We start from the raw sequence: 18299 nt of genomic DNA on the forward strand, positions 1-18299 counted from the left end.
CTAAGATCCTCACGCCTGTTGGCTGAAGAATGAAGTAAGGAGTTGCTGAGCTTCACTCATCTGGAAAGAGTGATGAGCTCAAGAGAGGACTGAAAAGCAGAGGAGGTGGAATCAGGGTCTTACAATCCAAGAACAGACACAGCTAGAGTAAAAGAGCACACACTGCAGAGATGTGAACGAGGGCAAAGGAGACCAGAGTTTCAAGATTTCTGAGGCGGGACAGTGGAAGAATTAATCCCAGAGACAATATTGAAGCCGTGTCTCTCTGATTTCCTTCAAGAAAGACCCTGATGTCCCAGTGTAGAGAATGCAGTTGGTTGAATCTGTAGCTCCTGCCACCCACAAGGTTGCCCTCAGCTTCTAAGTGGAGGCTGTGAAATCCTGTGGTATTTCCAGAATGACCAACCAATGAACATAATGAAAGACCCCACTCTTTCCAATGCATAGTCCCCCCAGCCAGTTTTTGTCTCTGCCTCTATTGGGAGTACAGAACCTTTTTCAAACCTTTTATGTAGTCTAAGCCTTTGTTTTTCAGTCCTGCTTCCTGGCCCTGCTATCTTCCACAGGCTACCATCTACAACCCTTCTCACTGCCTTTAGCATCTGCTTCCTGGATAATCCAGGAATGTATACAGTCCAGGAAGAAGATAAGGATAGAAAGGAATTGGATTTGGTTCATTTGTTTGAAATAGGTAAATAGTGTTTCTAAAGGATGTGAGGATGTGAAAAAATATGTTTCTAGGAGATTACAGTATACCAAACCACAATATAGATTTTGGTTTAATGTGAACTTGCTCTCATAGGTTTATGTATTTGAACACAAGGTCTCTGGCTGGTGGTGCTGGTTTGGAAGTGAGTGATCAGTTAGAAGAACCTTAATGAAGGAAATGGGTCACTGAGGGTGGGCCTTAAGGATCATAGCACTGCATCACTTCCTCCTCAAGTCCTGCTTCCTATAGGTGGATCTGCTATGACTGTCTCCTTCGGCAGTACCTTCCCCACCTAGCTAGATTACATCCTCAGAAGAGCTGTAAACCAGATAAACCTTTCCTCCCTGTGGCCGTTAGCATTATTACCTTGACAGGATCTGGAATTATAAAGATGAGAGATAGGCCTGGAGTACGCCTCCAGGGGATTATCTCAATTGCATTAAATAATGAAAGGCCCCACCCAGCGTGGATGGCACACATTCCATAGGCTTGGAATCCTGGCGTGTACTGTATGAACAGAGAAAAGCAAAGCCAGCACTAACATGCACACACTCATGGCTCTCTTCTTTCGACTGCTCCATGTTTCAAGTTCCTACTGCCTTGACTTCCCCACTGTGAGAGACTTTGAACCTGGAAGTGTGAGCCAGAAGAAATCCTTTATCCCTTAACACTGCTTTTGCTGGCAGCGTGGTGGCTTCTTTCTGGGTACTTTGTCACAGCAACCATAGCAGTATCTGGTACCCTCTGGAGAGTTACAAGAAAAGCAGCTCACAGCCGGGCGTGGTGGTGCACGCCTTTAATCCCAGCACTCGGGAGGCAGAGGCAGGCAGATTTCTGAGTTCAAGGACAGCCTGGTCTACAGAGTGAGTTCCAGAACAGCCAGGGCTACACAGAGAAACCCTGTCTCGGAACCCTCCCCCTCCCCACTCCCCCCGCCAAAAAAAAAAGAAAGAAAGGAAGGAAGGAAGGAAGGAAGGAAGGAAGGAAGGAAGGAAGGAAGGAAGGAAGGAAGGAAGGAAGGGAAGAAGGAAGGAAGGAAGGAAGGAAGGAAGGAAGGAAGGAAGGAAGGAAGGAAGAAAGAAAGAAAGAAAGAAAGAAAGAAAGAAAGAAAGAAAGAAAGAAAGAAAGAAAGAAAGAAAGAAAGGCAGCTCACAGCAACTACAGCAGAGCCAGAGACACCAGGAGCAGAAAAGAGTTCCTGAAATTTCCAACAGAAGCAGGCAGGCTCAGGAGAGATGACAGACTATTGTCCATGAACTCCTGGGAAGAAGGTTCTGCCTACTCCTGACTGAGCAGGGCCTGGCAGCTCAGTCACAGTTTTTTTTTAAAGTTATTACTATTTAAAGTATTTTCAGGAGCATGTCACATAAACCTGTAAATGTATGGAATTCATTGATGCCAATGGGATTTTGATTAGTTAATTAAGAAAAATTCATTAGTTCTGACTTTGCTACTCAAATAACAAAACTATAAAGATAGTTTTCATGATAGAAATGTACTTCCAAATAGCAGGAGATGATTTAATTTATTTTGTTAACTTTAGAAGCCAGGCAATGCTAGCAGGCCTTAGAAATCCCTATACACAGGATCTTGAGACAGGAGGATTGCCAGGAGTTTGAGACAAGCCTGGGCTTCATTCTGTACAGTGGAGGAGTGGGTGGGATCTCTGGAATTTTAAAGAGAGCTAATATCATTGGAACAAGCCCTTGAGGAACCTGAGCTAATTTAAATGGTAGATCCTTTTCCTGGGCATTCAGAGGAGGCCTAGAATTTTAACAAGTATAATAAGAGACTGAGAAAAGCAAAGCTAAGTCTAGATATAATTATGTGTATATGAAGGTATATGAGGAAATTAATTTCTTATCTTTTTTCCTAATTATATATTTTAAAACAAATAAAAACAGAATGATCATATAGGAGATACTCACAATTATTCATCTCATTGTAGAGACACTAAATGGAGTTTTAAAAAAGTTAAAACTAGAGACAAACATGAAAGACTCACCACTGGTTTTAGCTATGTAACTTGTTTAACAAAGGATGTTTCTAGAAGATGGTTCACTTTATGTCTGTTATAGTGTGAGTAATTCTCTTAATTACTTATTTTTGATCAACAAGGTACTCATTGGGGGAGAAATTTAACCTGACACAAATTCAATCTGTGAAGTCTGATGTCTATGTTCAAAAATAAGCAAACTTTTAAAAGATCATTTTAAAAGCAAGCATGGTGGAACATGCCTGTAACTACAACGTAATTACGACATAGTAACGATCCTACGTCTATGGTTGGGGCTTTCAGGGTTTTGAAACAAAGTTCTGCTATATAGTGCAAGATGACCTTAAGCTCAGATCCTTTTACCTCACCCTCCAGAGTGCTGGGGTTAAAGGTACAGGCCATAATGGGCAGCTTAGAGGGCTTTTGGTTTGGTTTTTTTTCTTTTGTTTTTTTAGAACTAATCTATGGATAATTATCATAAACTGAGAGTGGGCTTTTTTATTTATGATGTACCTTGACTCATCAATTCTAAAACTGCATAAGTGGGAATGAGAGTAGCCCCTGAATCCAGTCCTCATCATAATGCTTACAGAGACCAACAGAAATGAATTCGCAAAGAACAAAGCGCCAAAACCTAGTTCACACTTATGCTGGGGATGATAAAACGAAAATCACAAATCTTTATATAAGATGAATACTCATTCATCAAATAGTTCCCTAGTTCAGAAATTCTTAAAAGCTTTGCATCGATCTATCTCTGTATGGATAATTAGGCAAGGTTTTCAAATAATACTTGTCCAGTACACATCTGCCCCAAGAAAGGCTGAACACGGTTAATTTTGTTGTAAAGATACTTGAAAAATATTGTCTGCAACTGAGACCAAAAGCCATGCTGATTATTAGTATTTAAGTCCCCGATGTTACAAAAGTGTACAATTTAGTAAGATCCCACCAGCAAGCAAGTATAGATGCCCCGTGGGCTGTGGAGACCACAGAACCTGGAGTGTTTGATCACATAGAGGAGGAAGGATTGGAGAGGCAGGCAGAGGGGATTTGCTGGCAGTTGTCTAGATGTTGCTGCCTTCTCTGCAGTCCTTTGAAGGTCAGTCTGATTCTGGCCCAGAACCAAGATGTAAGTTTCAGATCATGGCAGGCTTATGAGGACAGTGTAGCCTGGAACATCTAATCCTACCCTGGCCTGCCCTAAAAAGGCCTTGAGTTTGCTCGGCACACCAACCCATTGCAATCCCCACTCCCTTGGGGCTGTTTTCCAGAAAATTAAAGCATAGAAGAGCAATGCTACTTTTGCCTCAGTTTTGATTTGGGGCTTTAGCACATTAATTTTTTAAAAGACTCTTCGTCTTCCCACATACTCTTAGAACAGATGGCTTAAAGTGTCTCATAGGAAATGAGCTGTAGTCAGCAGATGAGTGGTACACAGCCATGTTTCCCCCAGCAGAGGTGAGGTTGACACACCACCAGGCACTGGGTCCTACTGATGCCTTTTTATCCAGGGGTTAGAAGCCTCCTTACTAGGGTTACAGTGTGTGGGGGCATATTCATTGTTAAGAGGTAAACTTTTATCAGCAGTAAGGTGATTTGGCTGGGGTAATTGCTAACCTCCCCCAGGAAACATGTCAGCTAAAGGAGACCACTTGGAACTCAAATGCCTTGATTACAGACTCGATACTAGCAACAGGCCAGGCCTGCAGGACAGCTTCAGGCAGTAACTGAGTGAACGGGCAGATTATTGTATAGCATCCATAGCACTCATAACCAGCAGGGACATTTAGGTAATCCAGGGGGTTAGGGAGTAAGAGGAAGTTGGGAAACGAAAACGTGAGTTTGTGGGATTTATACTGAATGCCTTTTAATTTTTCTTATTTGTTTTTTTATACAGTATATTATGTTTTCTATCCTCCCAATTCCCCCAAATTCTCCTCATCTCACTATCCACCCAATTTAATGATTCTCTCTCTCTCTCTCTCCCTCTCTCTCTCTCTCTCTCTCTCCCTCTCTCTCTCTCTCTCTCTCTCTCTCTCTCTCTCTCTCTCTCTCTGTGTGTGTGTGTGTGTGTATAGCTACATGTGTGCACGCACGAGTATATATGAGGACATGCATTCATGCATGTGTGCTTACAACACTTCTCTAGTTACATCAGTATAGCCTTTGTATAATCTTCAGGTCAGCTTTTCCTGAGTCATGGGATGCTCTAGGCTTGCCCAGTAACGTCATCCTTTATCTTGGGTCACATTGTAGTTGTCAGCTATCTCATATCTTTACATCTAATTTTTTATAAATATAATAAGGAAATGTCACTGATGACAGAATGTTAAAGTAAAAAAGTGAATATTGATAAAGTGAATAAAAATAAAATTACCATACAATGTCATCTTCAATTTTTCTTGTAGCTTGATACTATATAAACAAACCTGATATGTTCTATTCATGGACAAAATACTTTACTTTATTTCCAGAGTGCTTTTTGTATGCACTGAAAAACAATTTAAAAATAGTATCTTAGCCGGGCAGTGGTGGTGCACGCCTTTGATCCCAGCACTTGGGAGGCAGAGGCAGGCAGATTCTGAGTTCGAGGTCAACCTGGTCTACAGAGTAAGTTCCAGGACAGCCAGGACTATACAGAGAAACCCTGTCTTAAAAAAAAAAAAAATCTTAGAGTATGTGTTATAAACACGTTCTGACAAGACTTGTAACAGTTTTTAAAAATTAAACTTTTTTAAATCATAAAAATATTAATCCTACTACATGAACTACTAATCAATACCAAGAATTATTAAGTGTTTTAATTGAAATGGGTAAGACGAAAACATTAATGTTCTAATATTAGGATGTGGAAATTGACTAAGATTTTATTTTTCTTATTTAAAAAAAATCAGAAAAAAAAGTAATACTGGCTTTGAGGTTCTAAATTTGATAATATAAGTACAATACATTATTAATGGCAAGATGTTGCATTACACAAGAAAGGAAGGGAATGGAGAGGGGGCTCAGCAATTTAAGGGCACTTACTATTCCTGCAAAGGACCTGAGTTCAGCACCCAGCACCCACACAACTGCCTAACTCCAGCTCCAGAGTATCCAGCGCCCTCTTCTGATTTCCTTGGACAATTGCATTCACAGTCACACACCCACCCACATACCCACACACACATACAGACACACACATACACACATAATTTTTAAAAATTTTTTAATCTGCAATTACTCACCATTTGACTTTCATTGCAACACCATAAATGTCTTAGTTAGGGTTTCATTGCTGTGAAGGGACAACTTAACCATTATAACTCTTATAAAGGAAAACATTTCATTGTGGCAGGCTTACAGTTTCAGAGTTTCTGCTCATTATCATCGTGGTGGGAAGCATGGCAGAGTCCAGTCAGACATGGTGCTAGAGGAACTGAGAGTTCTATATTTTGATCCACAGGCAGCAGAAGGGGACTGAGCAGAATTTGAACATAGGAGACCTCACAGCCTGCCTACACAGTGATGGAGCACTTCCTCCAACAAGGCCGCACCTCCTAAGAGTGATATTCCCTATAGCCAAGCATTCAAACACATGAATCTATGGGAGCCAAACCTATTTGAATAGGCTTGGCCCAGGGAGGGACACTACTAGGAAATGTGGCCTTGTTGGAGGAAGTGTGTTACTGTGAAGGTGGGCTTTGAGACCCTTCTCCTAACTGCCTTTGGATAAAATGTAGAACTCTCAGCTCCTCCAGCACTATGCTTGCCTGGACACTGCCATGTTCTTCATCATGATGATACTGGACTGAACCCCAGAACCTATAGGCCAGCCCGAACCACAATAAAGAATAGTAGAAGCCATTCTTCTCTCACAGTTGAAGGCATAGAGGGATCCGGAGCAACATGGGTTGCTCCAGACAGATTAGCAGTTCAATGACAGGTGTACCTGACTCAAGAAACTGAGCCCTTTAATAATATTCATTCTGCTATGAAATGATTGCTAATCTTTGCCAGTAATTAATGATTTGACAATGACCACATATGGAAGTAGGAACACAAGGGAATGATAACCACCAAATAACTGTTCTCTTTGTAAAAGTGGGGAGGTGGACCTGAGAAGGGAGCATGCAAAGACTTCAAAATATGCAATATTTTAAAAGCCAATGAAATGTGGAAACTTATTAGGATTTGATAATATGGTATCTGGGGCTATCTGCTTTTCTCCACACTTTTCTGCATGGTTGAAATAATTCAGTCAAAAATTAAAGAAGCCAGATAATGCCATCCTATTTCATGTGTAACAAAATTGAATAGTTATGGTTGAAGACTGGAGAAACAGGCATACCCAATACTTTAGGTGATATTAATCTGTCTAACTCTTGTGGAAAGTATTTTGACAATATGTGCCACTTCTGGCCATAAGAATAATTATACTCTGTCATTCATAAATTTTCCTTTGAGGACACTATCCTAAAGGAAACAAGACCAAACTAGGCATGCACATACAGACATCAACATATCATATCGTAATACTCCCAAGCCACATCATTTAGATATACAATGTCAAGTGTAAAAACAATCTAAAACTTTAGCTGTAGCAGAATCATCAATATTTTTCAGCCTTTAGGTTACACAGCAATTTGAAGAAAAAATTATATAACCTCTAGGATTAACTCAATGGAAAAAAATAAGCATAAAAAAATGCTCAGGACAAAGTTTGGAGCTGTGATGAAAGGATGGACCATCTAGAGACTGCCATATCCAGGGATCCACCCCATAATCAGCTTCCAAACGCTGACACCATTGCATACACTAGCAAGATTTTGCTGAAAGGACCCAGATATAGCTGTCTCTTGTGAGACTATGCAGGGGGCCTAGCAAACACAGAAGTGGATGCTCACAGTCAGCTAGTGGATGGATCACAGGGCTCCCAATGGAGGAGCTAGAGAAAGTACCCAAGGAGCTAAAGGGATCTGCAACCCTATAGGTGGAACAACATTATGAACTAACCAGTACCCTGGAGCTCTTGACTCTAGCTGCATATGTATCAAAAGATGGCCTAGTCGGCCATCACTGGAAAGAGAGGCCCATTGGACACACAAACTTTATATGCCCCAGTACAGGGGAATGCCAGGGCCAAAAAAATGGGAATGGGTGGGTAGGGAAGTGGGGGGGAGGGTATGGGGTACTTTTGGGATAGCATTGGAAATGTAATTGAGGAAAATACATAATAAAAAATATTAAAAATTTTAAAAAATGCTCAGGAAAAGACACTGTAGAATGATGGGTAAATACTACTTTATGTTAAGGTGATAAGATCAATATCTTGCAGGTCTTTGGCCATATTGATTGGGTATATTATATTATTTTTTGTGACATAAATGCATTGTACCATACATTCCTAGGTTTTAGAAATAACAAGACACTGCTCAAAATAGACTGGAATGTAAGGGATATGGTGGGGGAGGGGTCCCAAGAAAGACTGTAGAGGCCAGTGGAAGGGGAGACGTACCAGGCTGGCGTCTTAAGGAATGCATCCTGCACAGAAGCCATCAGTGAGCTTAGTCCAGAGAGGAGAGGGCACAGTAAGACCTGGATCAAGAAGAGGGGCTGGGAAAGTGGGCAAGCATGCTGCAAAGTAGAAGGATGTCTGACATGCTCAGGAAAACATTACTCTGTGTCATGGAAGGCCTTATTTTCAGATTTCAATCTCCGAATTGTTCAAATATTGTGGTGACTTTGAGAGTTTCACAGTTAAGTGGATTCCACAAAACAACTGCTTGAAGATTCATAGCGACATAATTATGAGTTGTGTTTCACCGGCTCCAAATCTTTCGTCTAAAAATAATCGCAGTGACTACATCTTGGGTAAACAAAGCCATTACCTATTCTGTGCCCAGGCTATCTTGGTAGTCACTTACTGGAAAACAGATCACTAGTTAAGTAACTGTGTGTTTTCAGAGCATCTGCTTGTCACTCTTACCATAATGATGAATGAAATAAATAAAATATTTTAAGCCTTCAGGGCATTAACATGACTTTTTTACCATCACACAAGCCTGCCTGTACATCCAAAGGGGCACTCCCAGATGGGCACTCCTAGAAGCCACCACTTTCTTTAAGGAGTGTTTTTTTTTTCTATGTTTGTGTATGTAGATGACAGACAGGTGAGAAGTGGGGAGGCAGAGTGGACTGTGGGATGCTCTGCTGTCCCCATGTAGACCATCTGCCATTTCCCAGCTTCCTTGGGTTAGAGAAATATTTCTTAAATAATACATGACTCAATAGGTTGATAGCTGCCATTTATCAAATAATTGCTTTGTGCTGGAGGTTTACGTCCATTAACTCTAATTGTTGTGAGCATCCTGCCAAGGCTGTAACTCAAGTGGCAGGGTGATCAGGTTCTTCAGCTGTTTCTTGGTTTTCATCCTTTGATATCCATCTAAGATAAAACTTCTTGATTGCCGTCTTGAGCACTGGCAAGAAATCTGTGGTTCACCTACATTGCCACCGCTCTCTCTTGTGTTTTACATTGCAGTTTCCTGTGCAAGCCAAATTCCCTATGTGTCCTTTGAATGGAGCAACAAAGCCCTCAGTGGATGTTATGATGTTGCTAAGTCAACGATCCCAAGGCCTCAGCCCTACGAGTGTGGCAAAGCTTTCCCTGAGTGAGACTCCGAGGGATGGTAAAGTGGTCCTCGGGTCCAAGTATGAGTGTTTGACACTGTGTGCAGAAAAGATCCACCATAGTTTTTTTTCCTCTCAATGTTTAGTGCCTGAAGCCTGCTCCCCTACACATACTGCTCCTACTGTGATTAGCTAAACCTGCCTCCTAGTTCAGCTGTACATAATAACACTGCACCTTGTTTCTCTGTATGAAAGAGCCTCCCCTCCTTATTTAGTATGCAGCAAAAGCAATAGCTTACTTCCTTGTTCAGTTTTATATAATATGTATGCTGAACTTCTGGGGCGCTGTGGCTTCTCCATCAGACTCAGCACAACTGACCACATTCCAGTTGTTTTGTACTTGTGTCCATGTGTCTGCTATTTCTCCATTCCTCTGTGGTCCCTAATCAGTGTTCTGGGTCTCAACCCATGCAAGGACTCAGAGATCCTTTTCCTAGCCCCATGTTTGCTCTCTCTCTCTTTAGCTGCATCAAATACCCCATTGCTCATACAGTCCCCAAAATGTCATCCATATTGGGAGCACCTCTTTAATTTTTGGAGAAAGGTAAGGATGGCCCATTGCAGTGCCAAGTAACAAACAACTTAATAATGGAAATCTCCAGCTGTAGAATGCTCAAAATTCTCCCCCTCCTCCCTCTCTCTCCTCCTCTCCCTGTCTTTTCCTCCCCCTCCCCCTTCTTCCCTTCAGCTCCCACCTCTTTCCCTGTACACAGATAATCAAACCCAGGTGCTTTCACACATGCTAAGCCATGCTAAACAGACACTCTACCACATCACACTCCCAGGCCATAATCAGTTTTTGAAGTGAAGGTCTCCCTTCTTTATCCAGGCTGTTCTGAAATTCCAGGGCTCAGGGATCCTCCCTTCCACCCTAACCTCCTAACCAGCAGATTGACTGGCTCATGCCAGGTCACTGCCTTTAGAATTCTTATTTATGATACAAAACACTGTATTCTCTACCTAGGGCTTTCCCTTCATAGTCAAAGTGAGCTCATAACGGCATTCCCCTCAACTTAAGATGAGGCGAGATCAGAAGACTAGCAATGGCTTAAACACCATTTGGTTCCTCTGCTGTGTCATTATCCCCATTTTACACAGGACCAAACAAGTTCAGTGAAATTAGAGGTGAAGGATTGAGCTTGAATTAAGAGCCTGTTTTGCCTAGCTCAAAACGTAGGTTGCCTCTGCTACACCCAGATGAGTACATGAGAGCCAGTAGTTATTGGCTCTTTGCAGCATGCCTGAATTCATTAAACTTTCACACTGGGGAGTATCCATTTTCTAGACACTGATATAGCAACTTGCTCAGAACTGCATGGTTAATGGGGAAGGTCAGGATAAGAGACCAAGTGGGGCAGTCTCCCTGGCTCTCATCAGGAGTGGTCCTCTGCCAGCCTACAGCCATAGCTCCCTCACTCCTCTCTGAGCAAGAAGCGAGGATGACTGCTTGGCGACAGCACAGCCCACACCCTGAAAAAAACAATTCCAGTGCGCTTGGGAAACTCCTGTCTTCTGAAAGCCCTCAGAAAGCTGGCTTCGTTCTGTTGACAAACTAAATTATAAACACCGTAATGGCTGCTTTCAAAACCCATTGTGGAATTCAGTCTTTCCTTGTTTACTGAGCTGGCAGAAAATCACTCCGGTCATTTGTTCTGTCTGTCACTCATCTGCATGTCTTCTGTACGTCACTTCTGTATGTCGGGTATTGTTAGGTACAGAGCAAAGATGAGTCAGGGTGACTGTGAACAGCTCTGAAGCTTGTGGGGGGCTGGGCAGTCTAGAGCATGTGCAGTCAGACTCAGCAGATAGCTATTCATGGGGTAATATTTGAAAAAATTGAGTCACGTTTTACATCACTGCATGGGGAGAAGGCATTCAAGTTACTCATTTGAGAAAACAAACAGTTATATCTCCAACACTAGCAAAACTATGCTACAAGGATCGGGTAAGCTAAACCTGAGTGAATGCCTGCCTGGCTACGGTTCTGAAAGACCACTTGAGCATCTGCTGACTGAAAACAGGCCCACCTGAGAGTCCCTGACCCTCCTCTTACTGATCAGAGGTGTGAGGAACTCTCTACAAAGACATAACAGAAATCAAGTGAAGATTACATGGACTGCTTCCTTCAATTCTAGTCTGAGATTCTAAATTACTTAGTCCAGCATTGTTTGTTTGTGGCAGGGTCTAACACTGCACCAGAGGCTGTTGGGGGAACTTATGAAACATGTGCTGTTCTGGCTGTTGTAGAATCCTGACTTGGCCTGCCAAGAACTGGCAAAACCATTGAGGATGTAATACTTCCATCCTGGTTGACTTTGGACCACATCTCCTGGTTCCTATGGTAACACTAAAAGAGTAAGGCTCTTTTTTAAGATTTAAAATACCAAATGAAAAGGAAAGGGTATCTGATTTTGTTGGGGCCATTAAGAGAAAACAACTTCCTCATGGAAAAAAAAAAATCAACCTCTGGCCGCCCTGGGTATGTTTTAATCTAAACCACTAAATACTAAACAGGAAGCCCTCTTACTGTCTCCTCCATTTAAAGTCAACCCATCCTGTCAATCATGTAGTCAGAACTCCATCCCCGGAAAATCTGATGCACCTGAAGACAGAGGTGCATCTGATGAACTTTGAAGACAAAGGGAGGACTAATTATTTCCTCAATAAGATAATGTACCTTTCCCATAAGCCTCTCCACCAGATGAGTAGCCTGCAGAACTTCTATCTTGGAAGCACTTTGAATCTTATCTTCTCTGTCTAAGCTGATGTCTGCTTTTCTAACTCAGAAAAATGTTATTTTTTTCTTATATTATACTTCCTATCTTTCCTATCTAACCCCATCCCCCACCCCCTAAGCATGGGGTATTCCTCTTTCTTGACCATTCCCCTCCTCCCAGCAGATGCCAAAGCTTACAGCCTGCCCATCTTGTTTGTCTCTCACACACTAGTAAAATTGTCCCTCAGCATTCTTCTGTGTCTATGTTTTTAATTATTTTATTGAAAACAATAGTAACAATATTCCCAAACAGGGAATCCCAAGTTTTCCCAGTATCACTGCTGCATGCCACATGCCTAACTCTGGTCCTTTTTTTGAAGAAAGTATTATAAGCATGAAGAAGAGTATTGAGTTGAGCTACCATTGTTTGATCGCATGATTCATTGACACTGTAAAGCCTGCTATGATTCTTCCATTCATAATTCTGACTTCAGTTTGACTTTCTAAGTGGACATTACCTTCAGGGAAAGCTATTTAGACAGGAGTATTCTTAACTGAAAGTAACTGAACATTTATGTGTGTAGAGCTGAGTATTTATCATGAACCTAGCCCATAGCTTGTAAGCAATCCTAGGACGTTATCTGTGTCCCCGCTCAACATTTTTGTTGTTGCTGAGTTATATTTATTTTAGTTTACTTTATTTTTTGCAATGAACTCCTTTAGCCACATATGGAAGCTATGTTTTGTGGTTATCTCATTTATTTTTTGGACTTCTGCCATCCAATTTCATTTAAGACAAAGAAAAAGAGCCAGACTACAAAACCGCAAGCCCCTCTGCAACTTTGTTTCTATGTTGACAAAAGGCTAAGGTCCAGAGAGCTCTGTTAGTTCACACAAATGCAGGGCACAGGTAAATCTTACCTCTCTAACCCTGCCACCACCCACTATGAGTCCGAGGAGATGTGATAGTCACCTGGAAATGTGAAAATACTGTAAAACAAACCAGTAGCTGACTAGTATCATTTAATACCCTGTATTATGCTGCCTTTTCTAATTTGACCCTCAAAATGAATGGCTGAATAAGTCTAGATAAGTATTCTACCAGCCTCAGCCCAAGTAATTTTTCCAGAAGGCAAAACATTTCCAATAATACTGAGTTGGTAGGTAAGAAATAAATAAGTAAATAATCTTTTAATCTTCTCCCCTTTAAGAAGCAGGGCACTGTTGATGATCTCATGTCCTATCTGAGCCACTTAGCAAGAAATACATAATGCTTGTCAGGAGAGGAGAATATGCCCCTAAATAGAACAATTCCTCAAACTGATAGGTTTAAAGACAATTTAGATGCCAATCTGTAGGCCCAGGACCTCTAGGGAGCTTTAACACTATTATAAGAGGACCCGCAGTCCCCTCAAGCCCACTTGCCTGTACCCTGAATCCGGAGGCTTGCACTCGTATGTATACTCTGGCTTAAAATGAGTGTATTTTGTTGTTGCTGTTGTTCGTACAGTCTGGTTATATAAGCATTGCTGAATCATGAGTATGTGTTTTAACATATGTATTTCCTCTGTAAACTCCTACCACAAGTACCATTATGTAGAGATCTGTGAATTTTTGTTGTTAAAAACTAGATCACAGTTGGAAACTGGGGGACCATCTGTTTGAGGCTAAAATAAAAAAAACCCACAGTAATATGAGGGTAGGAAATAATTATTTTAACACATATTTTTCGTTGCTGTTTTTCTAGTTTAACACTGTATATTTAATCAATGCCTTTTGTTTTGCATGTTAGATGGCCACTAATTATCTGGCTTATTATATGTGGTCAGATCATCGATTCCCAGAAAAACTACCCCGTTGCTATTGCACAGTCCTGCATCCCTCCTAGATGATGTCATCCTCAGGAGTCAAGTTTCTGGCCAGGGGAGCAGATTTGCAGAAGTAAATAAACTGGAACTAAAACCATGAAACGTTAAAGAGACATTCAAATTTACACAGCCCATGAATAACGGATAATCTCCGCTACGAAGTGTCCCTTAAAAATATAATATCCGGTCAGACTGACCCAGGGAATTGAAACAGTAAACAGCAAAGAGAAAAGCTCTCAGCAACACCATCTAGGAACAGAGGTAAGGATACCCTCCCTGTCAGCCCCCAAAGGGACAGCTGTTCCCTTCTCTCAGCACAAACCATGCACAGCACGTCTCTGCTTTCTCACCAACTGAGATCTGCTTTTGAGGAGTAAGCCAGACACACAGCCGCTGGTGATCATAGGAACTTCAAAAACACAAGTCAACTCCAACAGGCCCTGCCTGAGATCTGCTTTCCATCTCTGGCAATCTTCCATTCCCGGTGCACGTACCCAGCCCCTCCCCCCACGCCCGTCCTCCTACCCCACCTCCCCATACCCCCCATCCCCCGCCCGCTGGCCCTTCCTCATATTAGATGCTTTGTTAGATGAAACCTGGGGACAATGGAAAGCATCTGGGAAAGAAACCTAATGTTTCCATCTGGAAATGTTACTTATTTAAAAATAATAACCCAGAAACTGTAAACAGTTTCGTTAGAAATCCACTCCCCCACCCCCACCTCAGCAGTCCCTATGAAAAATATTTTTTTTCCAAAGCAGAATTTCAAGTCTCCTGTTGGTGAATTGCTAAAAGGCTTTGTACCTGCAACGGACCCATGCTTTGACTTCTAGAAGCAGACTGTACTCACCACAGAAACCAAACTCACAAATCCATGTCGAGGTTTGGAGGCGGACTATAGGGAAGAATGTTATAGTTACATTTGGTTCAGCACAGTAGAGCTGTACACCGATGTGACCTCAGCCCAATCACCTCATCTCACTGGGCCATATCAACTTTCTCATCCATAAAAGTGAAAAGATTACACAGAGGGCCATTAAGCGTCCTGACACATCCCACATCACACACATGAAATACAGTCATGTGTGTTATAACAGTGTTGCAGCAGATGAAGTAGCTGAAACATGTAACAGTGATCCTGTAAGATGGATGGGGTAGTTCTTATGACCAGTGACACTGTGTTTGTCACAATATCATAGCCATGATAGCACTAATGTTTGTGTGATACTGGTGTAAACAAAACCAACACCGTGATAACTGTAAATGCATAGCCTAAACAGTTATGTGTGCTGCATAATACTTAACAATGAGTAGCAATATATACATATGTATAGTAATATACAGTATAGTAACTATATTATGTTATACAATATATATTATATATAATGTAATTATATACTATATTATATTATATACCATACACTATATATTATATACTATACTATTAAATATATTACATATTACATATAATTATATATATAATACATATATGATATATAATATATATTTATATATCTTAAAGATTTTTTTTTCAAGTTTACTGAAAAGAGGCCATGTAATTGAGACAGGAAAGTGGTGGGTATGTTGGAGGAGTTGGAGGATAAAAAGGAAAGGAAGAAATTGTATAATTATATTTTAATTTCAAAAAAAGATTAAAAATTCACTTAAATTATATTGCAGCAGCACCAGTCTCGTATATCTTGTTTACCATGTCCCTTCATTGCCTCAAGAGGTCACCTTGAGTGGTATACTTGTCTCTTCTGGGTTTGCATAAGCGTGTATGCTTCACAGTGTTCGCATGAGGATATAAGAGCCTAATGGTAAATTGTTGGAATGCAGCCTTGTTCCTCACTGAGCCACACATAGTTGTACTAAGTAGAAGATTAGGGAGAGAGAGTAGCAATTGTGGATACAGTCACTGGCTATTTCCCACTTCCTCACTCTCCCTACTGTAGTCAGGAATTCATCAAAGGTTTGGCAGTGCCTTCCATGCAAGTACACAGAATACTTCCCCACCTACTCATGGGGGGCTTGACTGAGTAGCTTGCTTTAGCAAATTGAAGCTAGATGTGATACAAGCAGAGGCTGTTGTTGTTTATCTTTACTTCTTGAGGCGAGAGCTCTCTTTGCAGCCTAGGCTACCCTGGAACTTAGTATGTACCCCAGGCTGGCCTCTTTCCAGTATAGCCATCTTAATGCTCCATCCTACTGAGTGCTGGAGTTACTGCTATAGGCTCCCATGCCCTGAGGAAGAGACTTTTTTTTGTTGTTTGTTTGTTTTGTTTTGTTTTCAAATAGTGCTTTATTTGCACAGTTGATTTTTTTTAATTTATTTTTTATTAGGTATTTTCCTCGTTTACATTTTCAATGCTATCCCAAAAGTCCCCCATACCCACCCCCCCAATCCCCTACCCACCCACTCCCCCTTTTTGGCCCTGGGGTTCCCCTGTACTGGGGCATATAAAGTTTGCAAGTCCAATGGGCCTCTCTTTGCAGTGATGGCCGACTAGGCCATCTTTTGATACATATGCAGCTAGAGACAAGAGCTCCGGGGTAATGGTTAGTTCATATTGTTGTTCCACCTATAGGGTTGCAGTTCCCTTTAGCTCCTTGGGTAATTTCTCTAGCTCCTCCATTGGGGGCCATGTGATCCATCCAATAGCTGACTGTGATCATCCACTTCTGTGTTTGCTAGGCCCTGGCATAGTCTCAGAAGAGACAGCTATATCTGGGTCCTTTCAGCAAAATCTTGCTAGTGTATGCAATGGTGTCAGTGTTTGGAAGCTAATTATGGGATGGATCCCTGCATAGTGGTTTTTCACTGCTTTTGCTATTTGCAATCTACTGACTTGCCACTGATTTAAGGATGGGGAGAGAAAACAGAAAACTGACCAAAACCTTGAGATAAAAATATTTGCTGTGCTAGGCTTCTAAAATTGGTGTGTGGTTGTTACTTGGCACTGCTGCAATAGAGACCTGACTGCACAATGAGCTCCCCACTCCTCCTTTTCCCTGCATTTTATCCTACAGCCATGCATGCTGCTCTCAACATTTCTCAAAGTTGTAGAGCTGCTCCATCTAAATGTTTTAGGTTGTCTATGGATATAAGCCAATCAGTTGGGAGAATGTTCTTTTTTAGCACGATCAGTGGGACTGTTGCTAGTGCCCGCCGAGAATGCTGTACAACCAGGAGCGAGTTTAGACAGTCTTCCTGTGGAGAGAGCCCTGTGCCTGTAGCATGCACTGTGGGATGACTCAAGAATCTGTGCTGTGCTGGCCGTAAAGATAGCTGTCCTTGTATTTTTCAGTGAGATCTCCATGTCAGCCTATTAGGAACATTTTTGACTGTTTTCTGTAACAGGCTGGGGGGTGGGGTGGGGGGCCGTATCTTTGTAAATGAGTGGTTCACATCCTTTAGACAGACACTGTCTAGAACTGGAGTGAAGCTCTAAAAATGGCCCTGAAAACTCAGCCAAATACATGGTACTCCAAAAGCAAATGCGATCAGGTTACCTTGCAGCTTGCATTTTATTTAAAAAATTCCGTCCTAGTTCATTTTCCTATATTCATTTTGTCTTTTCTTGTTTTTCTCGTGTTTTTTTACTATGGTTGTCTTTGAAGACAGGGTAAGGAGTGTTGAGGCGGGGTCTCATCCTGCAGCCCAGGCTGGCCTGGAAATCACTACGGAGCCCAGACTGAGCTCAACCTTGGGACCAACCCTCATCCTCCTGCCTCAGCATCCCAAGTGATGGGATTTCAGGAATGAACCACCATATTTAGCTCATAACATTATTATTATTATTATTATTATTATTATTATTATTATTATTATAGTAACCACTTCAATCTTTTCAACAACAGACTTAACACATAAAATTCTGTTTGGTAAAATGAAAAATTTTAATTTTAATTAGTACAATGAAAACAAAGGTACAATTTCACAACTGATCTGCCCATTATGAGTCCAAAAATTTTAAAATAAAATAAAATAAAGATGAAAGCTGTATTTGAACTGTTTGGAAAAAAATTATCTGGAAGTGCTGATATATGCCTTTAATCCCTGCATTTGGGAAGTAGAGGGCAATCAGACCTTGTAGTGAGACCCTGTCTTGGTAGATGGAGGGATGGACAGATGGACAGGCAGATAGGTAGATAGATAGATAGATAGATAGATAGATAGATAGATAGATAGATAGATGATAGATAGATGATATCAAAATTAGATACCTTTTCTTTTAATTATTCAAGTAAAGGGTTTTTGTTTTTGTTTTAAAGATTTATTTACTTATTTAATGTTAGTACACTCTAGCCATCTTCAGACACACCAGAAGAAGA

Source organism: Mus caroli, unplaced genomic scaffold, assembly GCF_978045245.1.
Source record: "Mus caroli unplaced genomic scaffold, Mus_caroli_1 scaffold_9, whole genome shotgun sequence".
Classification (NCBI taxonomy): domain Eukaryota; kingdom Metazoa; phylum Chordata; class Mammalia; order Rodentia; family Muridae; genus Mus; species Mus caroli.